This window comes from Thamnophis sirtalis, unplaced genomic scaffold (assembly GCF_051295495.1).
Source record: "Thamnophis sirtalis isolate CommonGarterSnake01/CBP01778 unplaced genomic scaffold, rThaSir2_p1.2 scaffold_4, whole genome shotgun sequence".
NCBI lineage: Eukaryota > Metazoa > Chordata > Lepidosauria > Squamata > Natricidae > Thamnophis > Thamnophis sirtalis.
In genome coordinates this window covers 133,444,763-133,462,930 of record NW_028261384.1, presented here as the reverse complement: position 1 = coordinate 133,462,930, position 18,168 = coordinate 133,444,763, and the positions used below count along the sequence as shown (strand labels likewise).

The following is an 18,168-nucleotide window of genomic DNA, read 5'->3' as shown; positions in this document are numbered from 1 at the left end:
TCTGTTGGGAAGATTAGAAGCCTGCCACTTCATACTGTCTCTGTGTTTCTATAATTATCTGGGGAGTATTTGTGCTGGAGGAAATCACTGTGACCCAGACCCACAGTGTTTCACTGCACAACAAAAAGGAACAGCTGGAAGAGAGCAGAACAAGGATAGAAGCGATGAGGACTAAAAGCCACCTTTCCACTGTCCCTTTTCCCACAGTCTAAGGAACTGGATATGAGTGAGATTTGAAGTCCGGTTGATTGAAACGTGGGGTATGGACCCAACTGCAATCATGTACTGCAAGGATGTTTTCTTTTCGGCTGCCTCTCCAGCATCTTCTTCTCCAGCACAAAGAACCCCTTCACCCTTCAACACCTACCATTTGCATTCATCCAGGATAGCTTGTATTCTGCCTTTTCAATGCCTTTTGTAGCTCTTTTGCATGTAGGTTTATAGGTTTATAGGTTTTATTGACATTTGTAGGCCGCCCTTTTCCCTGAGGGGACTCAGGGCGGCTCACAGAAAACCAAGGGAGGGGGAATACAACATTAAGACGACAACATATAATAAAATCGACACCATACATTCAATATTCGGGCGGGGTAACGGTCCTTATCCCCAGGCCTGACGGGCGAGCCAGCTCTTCAAGGCTATGCGGAAGGCTTGGACGGTGGAGAGTAAACATATGAATGAATTATATCTACCTACCTACCTACCTACCTACCTACCTACCTACCTACCTACCTACCTATCAGTGGTGGGTTCCTAACCTGTTTACTACTGGTTTTCTGAGAGGACATTTTAAGAGGGTGGCCAATAAATGTTTTTATCTGTTTATCTATTTATCTATCTATTTATCTATCTATCTATCTATTTATCTATCTATCTATCTATCTATCTATCTATCTATCTATCTATCTATCTATCTTTCTATTTTTCTATTTTTCTATTTTTCTATTTTTCTATTTTTCTATTATTTATCTATTTTTCTATTATTTATCTATTTATCTATTTATCTGTTTATCTGTTTATCTGTTTATCTGTTTATCTATTTATCTATTTATCTATTTATCTATTTATCTATTTATCTATTTATCTATTTATCTATTTATCTATTTATCTATTTATCTATTTATCTATTTATCTATTTATCTATTTATCTATTTATCTATTTATCTATTTATCTATTTATCTATTTATCTATTTATCTTGTATTTATTTATTTATTTATTTATGCATCTATTTTTGTATTTAATTATGTATGTATGTATGTATGTATGCATCTATTTATTCTATTCTATTATATTTATCATCTATCTATCTATCTATCTATCTATCTATCTATCTATCTATCTATCTATCATCTATCATATACCTACCTACCTACCTACCTACCTACCTACCTACCTACCTACGTAAACTAGATTTTAGGACAAGCTCAGAGTCATTTTTCTTCACTGTGGTTATTGTACAGTAATACTTGGCTGTGTCTTCAGCTTTCCATTTGGTCACTTCTAGATAAACCAGGTTCCTGGAACTATCTTTGGAGACTGTGACTCAACCTTTAAAGAATTGGCATAATAAATGGTGCCTTTATTTTATCCGTGTGATCCATTCAAGCCCATTTCCATCTGCCTGGTGGACCCGTTCCATCCAGTAGCTGTCAAAATTGAGCCCAGAGCATCTCCAGGTCTCTTCACTCCTCCTTTTGATTCAGTTATTGAAGCACCTGCCAGAACATCTGAAAAGAAAGACATAAGAAGGTATCTGATGGATTTGTTGACAAATTCAACTCCTAATTCTTTGGAACCAAAGGGAGAAAGCTTTTGAAACAGAGAGAATAAAGATGGCATGTGTCCCAATTGTCATTTTTACTGAATATTTTGGAAGACAAAAATACAATAGCGTGATTTGCTTAATTTTTTCTGGGTCAAGGAGAAGACTTGACTTTACACAGCTCACTGTAACAGCGTTGCCAAAAAGGCATTGAGAGTTTGCGAACCTAATCTTGCAAAGCTTCTTCTCTGGTAATATTGCATTGCATACTATGGCATACAAAACCTTTGCTAGACCAATTCTCAAATACAGGTCACCTGTCTGGAACACACACTGCATATCGGACATTAATAAAGTTGAGAGAGTCCAGAGGTATTTCATGAGAAGAGTACTCCACTCCTCTACTCACAACAGAACACCTTATGCCACCAGGCTTGAAATTTTGGGCTTAGAGAACCTAGAACTACACAGCCTATAGTCTCACCTAAGTGTAGTACACAAAATTATCCGCTAAAATGTCTTACCTGTCAATGACTACTTCAGCTTCAACCACAACAATACACAAGCAAGCAATAGATACAAACTCAAGGTAAATCGCTCCAAATTTGATTGCAGAAAATATGACTTCAACAACAGAGTGGTCAACGCCTGGAATGCACTACCTTGTGTTACATCCCCAACACCCCATAATTTTAACCTAAGACTGACCACCGTTGACCTCATCCCATTTCTAAGAGGTCTGTAAGTGGTGTGCATAAGCGCACCAGCGTGCTTACCATCCTTGTTCTACTGTCTGTATTTATTCGTACCCATTTACTGTGTTCATATTTATGTTTACATTTACACCTGTTATTTTTTTTTTTACATTTTGAACAAACTAAATAAAATAAAATAATAAAAGAAAACAAAACAGAACAGAAGTAAAATATTGAAAGCTTGGAGTGTCTTTCAGTTTTTAGTTCTTTTGAAAGCTACTACGATGATTATAGTTCTTTAGTAATAAAATAATAGCATTATTGGATAAAATTACAAAGATGATGGTCAGTGATTGGTATTCAGCTGAATCAAATATTTTTCCTATGTATGTTTCAGAATAATAACCTATGATGAACTATGTGCTTGAAGATTTAGAGGTGGAGGTGAGGAAGAGGAGGAGAAGGAAGAAGAGGAAGAGGAAGAGAAGGAGGAGGAAGAAGAAGAGGTGGAAGAAGGAAGAAGGAAGAGGAGGAGGAGGAGGAGGAGGAAGAGGAACAAGAACAACACGAAGAAGAAGAAGAAGAAGAAGAAGAACAACAAGAACAACAACAACAAGAAGAAGAAGAACAACAACAACAACAACAAGAAGAACAACAACAACAAGAAGAAGAACAAGAAGAAGGAGGAGGAGGAGGAGAAGAACAAGAAGAACAAGAAGAACAAGAAGAACAAGAAGAACAAGAAGAAGAAGAACAACAACAAGAAGAAGAAGAACAAGAAGAACAAGAAGAAGAACAAGAAGAAAAAGGAGGAGGAGGAGGAGGAGGAGGAGAAGAAGAAGAAGAAAAAGAAGAAGAAGAACAAGAACAAGAAGAACAAGAACAAGAACAAGAAGAACAAGAAGAACAAGAACAAGAACAAGAACAAGAACAAGAACAAGAACAAGAACAAGAACAAGAACAACAAGAAGAAAAAAGAGAACAACAAGACGAAGAACAAGAAGAAGAAGGAGAAGAACAAGAAGAAAGCTGTCACAATCTTTAGTTTAATAGCCACCATTGGCAACACTAAAACATTTTGTCACTGTCTAGCTTAACCATAACATAGATTTTACTAAATTTAGCTTCCACTTCTCAGTCACTTTTGAGAGATTACACCTGAGTAATAACAATAGCAATAGCAGTTAGACTTATATATCGCTTCATAGGGCTTCCAGCCCTCTCCAAGCGGTTTACAGAGTCAGCATATTGCCCCCAACAATCCGGGTCCTCATTTTACCCACCTCGGAAGGATGGAAGGCTGAGTCAACCTTGAGCCGGTGAGATTTGAACAGCCGAACTGCAGAACTGCAGTCAGCTGAAGTAGCCTGCAGTGCTGCACTCTAACCACTGCACCATCTCGGCTCTCGTAGCTGTTGATCCTATTTTGGTTTTGGATCAATGGACTTATGAAGTAGCTTAGGAGTGGGAAATTGTATTGCATCCATTTCCCACACCATCATGAACATTCTGACCGCAAGGAAAGTTAGGTTGCATGAAATATAAAATAAGTCCCCTTAAATTTAAATAACAAGTTAAAAAAACACCATATAGCTGAGCTGGTGAAGAAAACAATGGATCCCTGTGATCATATTGTGACAAGAGAGGATTCCAGCTGGTCTAATCCATGGAGAGCACGCCGAGAACTCTTTGGATCTGGTGGCATCTAGCTAACATCCAGCAATATTGAATATTTAAGTTGCCCATGAAGAGTGTTTACACCCACTGCTGTTTAGAACAATCTATGTTAGGCAAGATACAGTAGCTCAGAGTGACAGATTAACTATTGTGGGAGCACAACAGTTTGTGTGCTGTTCAATTTCACTGTGGTTGCTACAGTAGTAGAGACCGCTGTCTTCAACTTTCAGCTGCCTTATCTCTAAGGTAGCGATATCTCGGGAATTATCCTTAGAGATGGCAAATCGGTCTCTCAGAGGCAGACGGACATTTGAACTACTGCCGTCCACATTGCTTTCTCCTATCCATTTAATCCCTTCATCACCGATCTTGTATGTCCACTCGATCCAGGACTGAAGAAAAGAGACACCTTTACAGGTTAAAGTTAAAGTCTCTCCGGCGAATTTAAATTCTGAAGCGGGCTGGATCAGAATGTTCTGGAGCTCCACAGCTGCAAATCAGAAAGAGGGGACAAGATTGTAACTTCGGATTAGCATCGATCCAAGTCCTTTAGTAAAATCCACTTTTACAGTCATTTTATTCGATTGCTCTTGGTTGCTCTCCTGCGTTGAGCAGAATGATTGGAAATGTGTTGAAAACTTTTTTTTTTCAAATTATAATTTAATGTAAACGTTAAACCTTTATTCCACATATTCCCCCACTCTTCAAGCATTACATCATATCTAAAATTCCTTGCCCGGCGAATCATGCAATGATTTACCATATTTTTCAGAGTATAAAACGCATCAAGGTTTTGAACAGGCAAATTTCTTAAAAAAAGATTTTTGCACTCTGCAGATCTCCCCCAAAGGCCTGTTTTTCATGAAAACCAGCCTGGTTTTTTTAAAAGGACATAAATAGCCTTTAGGAGGCTTGCAGAGTGCTCCTGGGGGTGGAAACCCCCCCCCCAAAACGAGCAAAAATGATCTGCTTTTCGCAAAAATGGGCCCACAACAACCCGTTTTTTGCTCATTTCTGCTCTCCTCAGCCCTCAGAAGCACTCTGAAAGCCTCCTAAAGGGTATGCACAGCCATTTTGGTGAAGGTGGTGGGGTTTGGGGAGGCAAAAAATGCTGCATTCAGTGTATAAGACGCACCCAGATTTTCAGCCTCTTTTCTGAGGGAAAAAGGTGTGTCTTATACTCCAAAAAATATGGTACTTATTCAGTTTCTAGATTTAAATTCAATAACATTTTATAGACTTTAGCAATAATATGTTAATCACTATCACACAGAGAGTATTCAGTATTCCTTTCCCAATTTCCCTAATATTTGCTTTTGTATTCTATTTGTATGTCATATGATGAATTCATTCATTCATTCATTCATTCATTCATTCATTCATTCATTCATTCATTCATTTATTGAATTTCTATGCCACCCAATCCCGGAAGACTATCCCGGAGAATTAATAAAACTACATGAAAAAAGAGTATTGAAAATGAAGGGTTTAGACAGCAGTTCGTCCACATCCAAATCCAGATGTTCTACATTTCAGAAACCACAGCTTGCCCAAAAAGACATTCAAGTTTCAAAACTGATGTTCAGCATCCTAGTGTATTAACTATAAGTTTGGCACTACTAAATAATAGGATGGTACTTTGGCAAAGTAATACCTTTACAGGATTAGCAATAGCAATAGCAGCTAGACTTATATACCGCTTCATAGGGCTTTCAGCCCTCTCTAAGCAGTTTACAGAGTCAGCATATTGCCCCCAACAATCCGGGTCCTCATTTTACCCACCTCGGAAGGATGGGAAGGCTGAGTCAACCTTGAGCCGGTGAGATTTGAACAGCCAAACTGCAGAACTGCAGTCAGCTGAAGTAGCCTGCAGTGCTGCACTCTAACCACTGTGCCACCTCAGCTCTGGTATGGGCAATGAAAGAAGAGAAACTAATAGTCAAGGATTAAAACTATGAAATAGAAAGAGTAAGAAAATGAAATAAATTGACATCCCAACATGATGCAAAATATCCACAATACATTAATAAATACAAATAATATACAAGGATTTATTAATAAAATATTAACCATGGTAGACTCATTTAAAAGACTCCGGAAAGAATGCAGAACAGAGCACCAAAGATGATTAAGAGGCTGGAGGCTAGAACTTAAGACAAATAGTTGCAGGAATAGTAGACAAGGAATTAGAATTCCTTGTCTAGTCTCATGAAAAGAAGAACACTGATAGTTGTGTTCTGATATTTGAGGGGCTGCCATCAAAGATGAGGGGTCAACCCAATTTTCAAAAGCATCAGAAGGCAATACAAGAAGCAATGGATAAAAACTAATGAAGGAGAGAAGCAACCTAGAACTAAGGAGAACATTCCTAACAGTGAGGACAATTAACCAGTAGAATAACTTGCCTCCAGAAGTTGTGGCTGCTCCATCACTGGAGGATTTTAAGAAGAGAATGGATAGCCACTTGTCTGGAGTGGTATAGAGTCTTCTGCTTTAGATGAGGGTTGGATTAGAAGACCTCCAAGGTCTCTTCCAACTCTGTTATTCTGTCAAAATAGTCCCTCACATCTTCTTCATTAGAGATGTTGGACTGTAGAAAGCCTTATTAGTTTATTGAAGAAATATCAGATTTTCCTCAGCCGAATAGGGATATCTTGCCACATGGAAACATAATAATTTCCTCCGTTTCTGGAAAGTACACATATCTCACTTACCAAAGAAGCTGTTCATCAGCACAAAAACCGTTATTAAAATCTTCATGGTACCGAGCCTATTAGCCAAAATAAAACAAAATAAAATAAAAACAACAATCACAATGTTCTTGGAAGAGAGGACATTCCAAAAAGTGTTCAAGGAAAGATACATTAACCTCATATAAGAGGGACTAAAGGAAGAAGGATTTGCATAGGATGGGCTATAATAGGACACAGTTTATCTGCTTCCTGCTCAGCTGCTTAAACCTCAAATTCCATGGACCATTAGAGAACAGCCATTGCTTAAATGTGGAGAGTAACAAATATGTCAATGCTGATTTATGCCCATTTTAATTACCGTATTTTTTGGGGTATAAGACGGACCTTTTTTCCTCAAAAAAGAGGCTGAAAATCTGGGTGTGTGCTATACACAAAATACAGCATTTTTTGCCTCCCGAAACCCCACCCTTCACCAAAATGGACGTGCATACCATTATGGAGGCTTTCAGAGAGCTCCTGGTGGCTGGGGAGGGCATATATGAGTAAAAAAACAGACTCTTTTTGCCCCCCACCCAGCCACCAGCAGCACTCTATAAGCCTCCATAAGGCTATGCATTAAATTTTTTTGACTTTTTTTTACATTTTTTGACGGTTTTTGCTCATTTGGAGGGGCAGGAGCAAGCCCCCCCCCAAGGCAATTCATGCCTTTTAAAAAACGAGCCCATTTTCACAAAAAATGGGCCATTTTGGGGAGGTTTGCAGAGTGCAAAAATTTTTCCCCCTTTTGGAAAGCTCTTTAACTGATTGATGAGAATTAGATTGATCAAGTGCTGTGCCAGCAGAAACAAAGTCTTAGGTGCTGCAGATTGTCAGCAATTTCATTCTCCAGCACATGGATAAACACCTCTGGAAACATCTACCTACCTACCTACCCTCTCTTTCTCTCCCTACCTACCTACTATATTTCTCTCTCTCTCTCTCTCTCTCTCTCTCTCTCTCTCTCTCTCTCTCTCTCTCTCTCTCTCATCTAGCTAGCTAGCTAGCTAGCTACCTTCTCCCTCTCTCTCTCTCTCCCTACCCATCTACTGTATTTCTGTATCTCTCTATCTCTCTCTATTTCTCTCTCTATTCCTTTATGCACCTACCTACCTACCTACCTACCTACCTAACTAACTAACTAACTAACTAACTAACTACTCTCTCTCTCTCTCTCTCTCCCTACCTACCTACTGTATTTCTCTCTCTTTCACTCCCTCTCTATCCCTCTACCTACCTACGTACATTTTTTTTAAGTTGCCTCTTCAAAACTTTGGTGCATCTTACACTCTGGTGCATCTTATACTCCCAAAATATGGTATCTTTTTGGTCTCCAATTTCACTTAACCCCATTCCCACAGGAGTTTGATTTTCATTTTTTTTTAAAAAGAACTTTTTGCAAATGTGTGTGTGTGTGTGTGTGTGTGAGAGAGAGAGAGAGAGAGAGAGAGAGACCCCTAAATGCTAATGTCCAAATGGGGCCCAAGTAGCCATTTTCCCTCCCTGGTGTCATGTGACTTTTTAGTGTTACAAGGTCTCAGGTGTGAAGAAAGAGAAGGTGTATTAAATTTGGTGTTATCACTCTCACTCTCTCACGCTGGTCACTGGAATTTCAATATGGCACCTCATGGCAATGAACTCTGTCACATGAAAAGATATACTTCAAGTGAGGCTGTACTCACTTCTGTAATATACTGTATAAAGTCTCTCTCTCTGTGTTTGTGTGTGAGTGTGTGTGTGTGTGTGTGTGTGTGTGTGAGAGAGAGAGAGAGAGAGAGAAAGAGAGAGAGAGAGAGAGAGAGAGAGAGAGAGAGAGGCCAGAGGCCAGAGGCCAGGTGAAGAGGTGAAGGGGCTGTGCTTGCACAGGTTGAGCAAAGAGGCTGCTACAAAAGTGTGCACACAGGAGCCAGTGGGCATGCATGTGCCCACTTGTAGCAAGCGTGTGGAGATTGGCTGCTTCGCTTCACTCTGCCCAGAAGCAGCTGCAGCTTGTTGGCGTTGCCCTGCCCAGCCTCTTCACCTCTTTGCCTGACCTCTCATCTTTGTACCCACTCTCGCTTGGTCTCTTCACCCACCCTCTTCACCCGATCTCACTCTGCAGTGGCATCGGCAGCAGTCTTGAAGAAGAGGTAAATGGACCTCTTCCACTTGGGGATGGGTTTTGCTGTGAGATCCCGGTGCTCATGGGCTGGACTCTCCCGAGTCAGCCATGCCCAGTGAGTGGTGTCAAGCTGGCCATGCCCACCTAGTTGGCCGCAGACACCCAGTCGGACACACCCATCCAGCCTGCTGAGGTCAACCACGCCCTGATCTCCTATATGTTTGTGTCTGTCTATATCCATATATCTATATATGCAATAATATCTATATCTATATCTATATCTATATCTATATCTATATCTATATCTATATCTATATCTATATCTATATCTATATCTATATCTATATCTATATCTATATCTATATCTATATCTATATCTATATCTATATCTATATCTATATCTATATCTATATCTATATCTATCTATCTATCTATCTATCTATCTATCTATCTATCTATCTATCTATCTATCTATCTATCTTTCTATATATGTGTGTGTGTGTGTGTGTATGTATAATTAATGCATACATACATACATACATACATATACATACATACATACATACATACACATACACACACATACACACCTCAGGGTTGTCCAACTCAATTTCATTGAGGGACGCATCAGGGTTGTTTTGTTCTTGGGGGGAGGGCATGCGAGGCATGGCCAGGGTGCATAGCCAACTCAACATCACTTGTGTAAGGGGGGGGGTGCCTGTGGTAGCCGGAGTACTCTGCCAGTGAAAATGGGCTCCCGGTCATTCTTTTCAGCTGGAAACAAATACCACCCACTCTGTCAGTGAAAATGGATCTTGGGAGAACCATATGTGGCCCTCATAAGCTCAATTTTTGGGTGCAATGCCCCCCTCAACCCTCTGCCAATGAAAATGGAGTTCTATGCTTCATTTTCACTGACAGAGGCCCCACAGGATCGGACACACACACATACACATACAAAATACATACATATGCACAACCTTCTCATGCAAATGACTCTGGGTAACTTACAAGTCTAAAACAAGCATCTCCACCAACATCTCTTGACACCCAAGGGAAAATTTGGCCCCACTCGCCACCAACACCAGAGCTCATCCATTCTGACCTCAGTAAGTAAAGGTAAAGGTTCCCCTCACACATTTGTGCTAGTTTTTCCCAACTTCAGGGGGCAGTACTCATCTCAGTTTCAAAGCCGATGAGCCAGAACTGTCTGAAGACGTCTCTGTGGTCATGGGGCCAGCATGACTAAATGCTAAAGTCACACAGAATGCTCTTCCCTTCCCACCAAAGGTGGTTCCGATTTTTCTACTTGTATTTTTACATGCTTTCAAACTGCTAGGTTGGCAGAAGCTGGGACAAGTAACGGGAGCTCACTCCATTATGCGGTGCTAGGGATTTGAACCACTGAATTTCTGACCTTTCTGATCAACAAGCTCAATGTCTTAACCACTGACCACCACATCCCATGGCTTCAGTAGCAACACATTTATTCCAGAAGTATAAAATTAAGATATATAAAGGAAGGAAGGAAGGAAGGAAGGAAGGAAGGAAGGAAGGAAGGAAGGAAGGAAGGAAGGAAGGAAGGAAGGAAGGGAGGATGAATAAGAAGAGGGAAGGGTAGGGAAGGGAAGGGAAGAAGAAAGAAAAAGATGGTAATGAGAAGAGGAAAAGGAAGAGTAGGAAAGAGGAGGGAGGGAGGGGGAGGGAGGAAGGAAGGAAGGAAGGAAAGAAAGAATGAAGGAAAGAAGGAAGGAAGGGAAGATGAATGAGAAGAGGGAAGGGTAGGGAAGGGAAGGGATGAAGAAAGAAAAAGATGGGAATGAGAAGAGGAAAAGGAAGAGTAGAAAAGAGGAGGGAGGGGGGAGGAAGGAAAAAAGAAAGAAAGAGAGAGAGAGAGGGAGAGGGGGGGGGGAGAGAGAGAGATGCATACTCACACAATTCTAATTAGGTCTCTCTGGGATATTAAGATCTGCTTTGAAATTCACTTGTGACTTAGGGAAATATGACTAAAACTATAGTGAGCCTGTAAATAACTCATTGCTATGTAACATCATGGATGCAACTATAACATTTAAACCAAATCTAAGAGGTTTCCCCTCTTTTTTGTAGGCACCGTTGATGATAGCTCTCTGTTTTCCTCCATCTTGCAGAGTGCCCTGAATTTTGAACTCCTTTTTATGTGGGTGTGTTTAGTTTCATTTTAAATCTCAGAAAAGCTTGTTGCAGATGGGAAAGTGCCATTCTGGGGAATGGATGTTGGAGAATTTGCTTTTCATTCTGTGAGTACACACATCTTCAATGCCTGGCCAGTATTCATTCATTCATTCATTCATTCATTCATTCATTCATTCATTCATTCATTCATTCATTTTATTTATTCAGTTTATCACTCATGTACAAGATAGCAGGAATAAGAATAAACCGTGTTAGACACGCTGGTGCACTTATGCACACCCCTTAAAGCCCTCTTAGTAATGGGATGAGGTCAACAGTAGACAGTCTTAGGTTAAAATAATGAGGGTTAGAGGATGTAACATCTGAATCAGGTAGTGCATTCCAGGCATTTGCCACTCTGTTGCTAAAGTCATATTTTCTGCAATCAAATTTGGGGCGGTTTGCCTTGAGTTTGTATCTATTGCGTGCTTGTGTATTATTGCAGTTGAAGGCTGAAGTAGTCATTGACAGGTAGGACGTTGTAGCAGATAGTTTTGCGCATTACGCTTAGGTCAGACCATAGTTCTAGGTTCTCCAAGCCCAAAATTTCGAGCATGGTGGCATAAAGTATTCTGTTGCGAGTAGAGGAGTGGAGGACTCTTCTCGTGAAATACCACTGGACTCTCTCGATTGTGTTAATGTACGATATACAGTGCGGATTCCAGACGGACAAGCTGTATTCGAGAATTGGTCTAGCAAAGGTTTTGTATGCCCTAGTTTGCAGTACAATATTACTGGAGAAGAAGCTTCGCAAGATTAGGTTAACAACTCTTTTTGGCAATGCTGTTACACTGAGCTCCGGCACTTTGGTCATTTAATATGAATACTCCGAGATCCTTGACCGGGCGGGGGGAGTCATCTACAAGGTCGAATCTGCCTAGCTTGTATTTGGTGTTCTGTTTTTTTTTTTTTTTTGCCAATGTGTAAGGCTTATTAAGATCAAGCACTGTCCAAATTTCTATCCCATAGTTAACTTGACTGTTACATTCATCTGTTCAGGGAGTTTATATAAGACATTGAGCCATGCATTTTTCTAGTTCTCGATATCTTATCATGTCTACCTTGTTTAAGCTACAGGAAATCACCAAAGCAGAACAATCCGAGAAAAACCATTGATTTATTAATCTTGTCAACTCGATATACCTTTCTGATTAATTGTGTTACGACGGTATCTGGCACTCCATTTGGGAAGGAACTGTCTACAACATATACAACATTGTGATTTATTTTCTACTCCAGATACTTTATTTTAGTCATTCTAAGTGACCATCAGTCTCACAACTGTGAAGGGTGGGGAGATCCAAAATGGAACAAGCAAACAAGCCAAGTTCAACCGGTGTAACAACCAGTTTGCTGCTATTGGGCTCTGCGTGGGCGCAGTGCATTTGAAAAGAGCTCTACAACATACCTTCTACTGCAGCCCAGGTGAGTAAGACAGGTGAGGCACAGCAATCCGCTTTGCTCCACCTATCAGCTGGGCTTCAAACAAAGGAAATATAGAACAGACCAGCTCAGGGGAGGATGGGTGGGGCCAATTGATCGCCAGAACTACGAGTTTGCCCAAACTGCTCTAAACCGGCTGAATCCCCCCCACTGGGGTAATTTCAGCCAATATTTTAATATATTACCTCACACACAACAATTCCTTCCCTGATATTAAAGCACATCAAAGTTGTATCTTTTTGCAAATGCATCTACTCTCCTTTTCCCAATCTGAGTTTGTTTATGTCTTTAACATACTCACTTACTAACCTATGATGCTTCACACAGGAGCTGAAAATCTTTGTAATCTTGATTAATTTCTTTCCCTGAGGAGTTCGTGTCTAGACTCTGACCCCTTCCAAGAGGTTTTAATTTAAAAATTGATCTGGGCCTTACAATGAAGGCAGCAAAAAACCATAACACTTTTTAATGCCATCTCTTTGTCTGTCCCAAAACATCTTTCATTGTCCATCAAGAGGGACGTGAGAAATATAGAAGCCAAAGGCAAGAAATTGTAATATTGGCTCTCTCATAAGGAAAGTTTTCCCCATAATTATATCCTCTTTTGTCTTTGTCTGTAAACTATTCTGTTCTAGTCCTTCACACTGAAAAAAGTGTGTAGTATGATTGTGTGAATCTGATGAATGGACATTCTCTTCTTACAGTTATTATTATTATTGTTGTTGTTGTTGTTGTTGTTATCATGTGGTTAATCTTTGGTGAGATTCACAGCCTTTGGGGCTGTTTGTAGCTCAACAGCTCGAGTCCTAACCAAGCACCTAGGAACAGTTAAGGTAACATCGGAGGATATAAGCTGTTTCAAGTAGGGTGGTTTTTTATAGTCTGATAAATTTAGAATTTCCAAATAGCGAGGTAGACCTTTGGGTATTTCTCCAAGGGCTCCAATTACAATCAGGATAACACACAATTTTTTTTTCCACAGTCACTCAACTTCAATTTGCAAGTCCTGGTACTTTGTGATTTTTTTTTCTTGCTGTTTATCTTCAATTCGTGCATCTCCAGGTATTGCAATGTCAATGAACCATACTTTTTTCTTTTCAACTATTGTTATATCAGGTGTGTTGTGGGCCAAGTGCCTGTCAGTCTAGATTCTGAAGTCCCACAAAATCTTGACTTTCTCATTCTCTAAAACCTTCTCAACCTGATGTTCCCAGTGGTTTTTACTGTACTCAAATCCAAACTTTTGGCACAATTTCCAGTGAATGATCTTAGCAATATGGTCATGGCATTGTAGGTAGTCAGTTTGTGAAATTTTGCTGCACCAACTGATTAGGTGGGTGATGATGATGATGATGATGATGATGATGATGATGATACAATTGTATCACAGTGGCCAGTTGTTCCGCCGGATTTGGCATTGGTTACTAGTCGGGCCCCACCCAGGGGCCTAGGACGTCGTAACGTATTTTCATAATATGTGTGCAGATCCAACAGTGCGGCTTTTTGCATTTCTGATGGTGATTTTGTCAATTTTTAACTGTTTTAAATGTAATTCCAGTGCTTTTGGAATAGCACCCAGTGTGCCAATTACCACTGGAATTACCACTGCTGGTTTGTGCCATAGTCATTGAATTTCGATTTTTAAGTCCTGGTATTTCGCGATTTTTTCATGTTCCTTCTCGTCGACCCTGCTATCACCTGGTATTGCGATGTCTATAATTGTGACCATATTTTTCTCAACCAGTGTGATGTCTGGTGTATTATGCACCAGTATTTTGTCCGTTTGTATACGGAAATCCCACAAGATCTTAACCATCTGCTTTTCAGTGACTTTTTCAGGCTGATGTTCCCACCAGTTTGTTGTTGTTGTACTATTATAATTTTTGCACAAATTCCAATGGATCATTTGTGCTACTGAATTGTGCCACAATTTATAATCAGTCTGCTCAATTTTTTTTACAGCAGCTGAGTATGTGATCAACAGTTTCATCAGCTTCTTTGCAAAGTCTGCATTTGGCATCATCAGAGGATTTTTCGATTTTGGCCTTAATGGCATTTGTGCGGATAGCTTATTCTTGCGCAGCCAGGATTAGTGACTCTGTTTCTTTCTTTAATGTACCTGTTGTTAACCATAACCAAGTTTGTTCACTGTCCACTTTATCTTTTATTTTTTCCAGAAATTGGCCATGAAGTGCTTTGTTCTGCCAACTCTCCATTCTTGATTTTATCACATCTTTACTGTATTCTTGTTTCATCTGTTGGGCCTTCAGTAGTTTTTTGTTCTTTACTTCGATTAATAGATGTTCTTGACTTTCTTTTAAATAATCAGGCAGTGCATGTTTTTCTTCTTCAACTGTTTGCTTCACTTGAAATAATCCTCTGCCATCTGATTTTCCTGGCAGATATAGTATATCACCACGTGGATATAAACTGTAGTGCATTGTCATTAGTTTCCTGGTTTTTCGGTCCAAAATGTCCAAATCAGCTTGTGTCCAGTTAACTATACCAGCTGTGTATCTTATAATGTATCTCGCCTGACAATAGTTTTTACTTCTCCATGCTTGATATTATCCAACTGCAGAATGCCTAAGTATTTGTAGGCTTCATTTCCGCTGCATTTAATTAGTTGGCTGTTGTGACTCAGCAGAAGCTTGCTGTGTTCATGATTCAGAGAGGCACTTGGATAAGTGATTTGCTTTCTGTAAACCTGGCTTGCTGTAAGATTTTTGTTTTTGCATTTGCTGTGTAACTTTTTGCCAGAGACTTTATCTGTTTATTTTGGGCTCGCAGCCAGCTTGAGCTGGGACTGATGAAGATATTTCTTTTGAAGTTCTGTCTGGCTGTCATTTGTGAACAAGCAAGGAGGGGGTCAGAACAGTTGGCCATTGGGCATTTCAATTCCCTCACATGTAGTGATTTTGCCCCTTTTTATGGATACAGTGGCACATTTTTCCATGCCAAACTGCATTGAAATATCGGTGCTGAATACTCGGACTGTGTTTGTCAGTGATTGGATTTCTATTTCTGACTTTCCATAGATGATGATGATGATGATACATTGTAGAATGTCAGGCCAAAGAATTCACATGATTGCTTCGAACTCTCTGATTCCATGTATCTTTTTTTAATTCTTGGAATGCATGTGGGTTTTAGTCAGTGGTGGGATTCAAATAACGTAACAATCGGTTCCTTGTCCTAATGAATTCTTCCAACAACCAGTTCACCAAACTGCTCAGAAAGTTAACAACTGGTTCTCCCAAAGTGGTGCAAACTGGCTGATTCCAGTTCTGGCTGAATCCATCACTGATTTGGTCCTTTATATACCAGTTTATCCAATTTCTATTGTGTCCTAATCTGAACTGATTCTCAGGAGTTTAAAGCAGAATAAGACACCGGGTGATAATGACAAAAAAAAGCAAGTGGAAGAGAGAGGAAAATCCTCAGGGATGACTCACACCCTGGTTGGCACTTCTTTACCCTCCTACCATCGAGAAGGTGATATAGCAGCCACACAAACAGGCTGAAAAATAGTTTCTGTCCGTGGGCTGTCAGACTTCTGAATGAGAAATAACATCACAACTACATAGTACGATGGACTTGCAGGGCTGGCACAAAGTGTAATATGTCCACACTGGTACAATAGGACTGGGTGTTTGTTAATGTGATGTATTGGGTTAGGGATTTTCTGTCTTCACTGTGAGTTGTATTGTGTTGGGGGGGGGGGGGTGCCCTGGGGAAGCTCAACCAATCTCATTGTACATGATGTACAAGATGAACAGGAGACTGGAGGCTAAAACATATGAAGAACAGTTGCAGGAACTGGGTATGTCTAGTTTAAGGAAAAGAAGGACCAGGGGTGACATGATAGCAGCATTCCAATATCTCGGGGGTTGCCACAAAGAAGAGGGAGTCAAGCTATTCTCCAAAGCCTCTGAGGGCAGGACAAGAGGCAATGGCTGGAAACTGATGAAGGAGAGAAGCAACTTAGAACTGAGGAGAAATTTCCTGACAGTTAGAATAGTGGAACAACTTACCTCCAGAAGTTGTGAATTCTCCAACACTGGAAGTTTTTAAGAAGATGTTGGATAACCATTTGTCTGAAGTACTGTAGGGTTTCCTGTCTAGGGAGGGGGTTGGACTAGCAGACCTCCAAGGTCCTTTCCAACTCTGTTATTCTGTAGTCTATCAATTGTGCTTTTTTGAAATATGGGCCAAATTTACTCTCAGATGCTTTCTCCATTTTAAAAAAGGGATGACCCATTGAAATGGTATAATAAAATAACCAGCCTGTAATCTGTTTCCTCTGGTTTGTCCTTCACAGCTCTAGCCAAGCAATTTCCTTGCAAATGCATCCGATAAATCAAACCGTGGTCACTGAGTTCATCCTGCAAGGCTTTCCGGCATCGCTGGAGTTGCAGAAGTCTCTCTTTGTCCCCATTCTTTTCATCTACCTCCTCACCATCGTTGGAAACATCCTGATCATTGTCATCGTTGTCCATGATCCTCACCTTCACAATCCCATGTACTTCTTCTTGGGCAACTTTTCTGTCTTGGAGGTCTTCTACGTCACCACCTTGTCCCCCCAGATGTTGGCTCACTTCCTAGCTGTGAGGAAAAGTCCATCTGCTTCCACTGTTGCATCTCTCAAGCCTTTTTCCACTTCTTCCTGGGAGCCACGGAATTCTGCCTGCTCGCTTCTATGTCCTTCGATCGCTACATTGCCATCTGCAAGCCTTTGCATTACAGCGTCATCATGAGTTACAGACTTTGTCTCCAGCTAGCGTTGGGCTCATGGCTGGGAGGCTTATTCACTGTCGTTGTCCAGATGGTTCTCCTGTGCCAGCTCCCGTTTTGTGGTCCCAATAGGATCAACCACTTCTACTGTGATGTGACTCCCTTACTGGGTTTAGTTTGTGCTAATACGTATCTGCTTGATCAGATGGTGTTGGTGGGATCAGTCCTTCTTCTGTTCAGTACCTTCCTATTGACGGCCATCTCATATGGCTTCATCATCTTCACCATAATGCACATCTCTTCATCCTCAGGGAGGCAGAAGGCTTTCTCTACTTGTGTTGCCCACCTTACAGTGGTATCCATCCAGTATGGAACTGTCATGTTCATGTACGTTAAGCCCAATTCCAATTCTTCTTTGGAAATAAACAAGACGGTTTCTGTACTTAATACCATTGTGACCCCTCTACTCAATCCTTTCATCTACACTCTTAGGAACAAGGATGTCAAAGAAGCTCTGAAGAAAATGGCATGTACCAAAGGAAAAAATGCTTCCTTACATGTAATAGTGGATCTGGCTATTTGAGAGACCGCCTTCTGCCAATTACCTCCCTTCGTCCCATCAGATCGCATAGAGTAGGCCTCCTCCGAATTCCATCCGCCAGTCAGTGCCGACTGGCGACTACGCAGAGGAGAGCCTTCTCAGTTGCAGCCCCGACGCTATGGAACAATCTCCCCGTGGAGATCCGCACCCTCACCACCGTCCAGGCCTTCCGCACAGCCCTCAAGATCTGGCTATCCCGTCAGGCCTGGG

General features: G+C 40.7%; 2 pseudogenes; one reads left to right on the top strand and one right to left on the bottom strand.

Annotated features, from left to right (window-relative positions):
* Positions 1-8,449: 8,449 nt before the first annotated feature.
* Positions 8,450-16,384, bottom strand: LOC148046724 (uncharacterized; annotated as a pseudogene).
* Positions 16,385-16,969: 585 nt separating this feature from the next.
* LOC106553385 (olfactory receptor 6X1-like) lies at positions 16,970-17,940 on the top strand (annotated as a pseudogene).
* Positions 17,941-18,168: the final 228 nt, after the last annotated feature.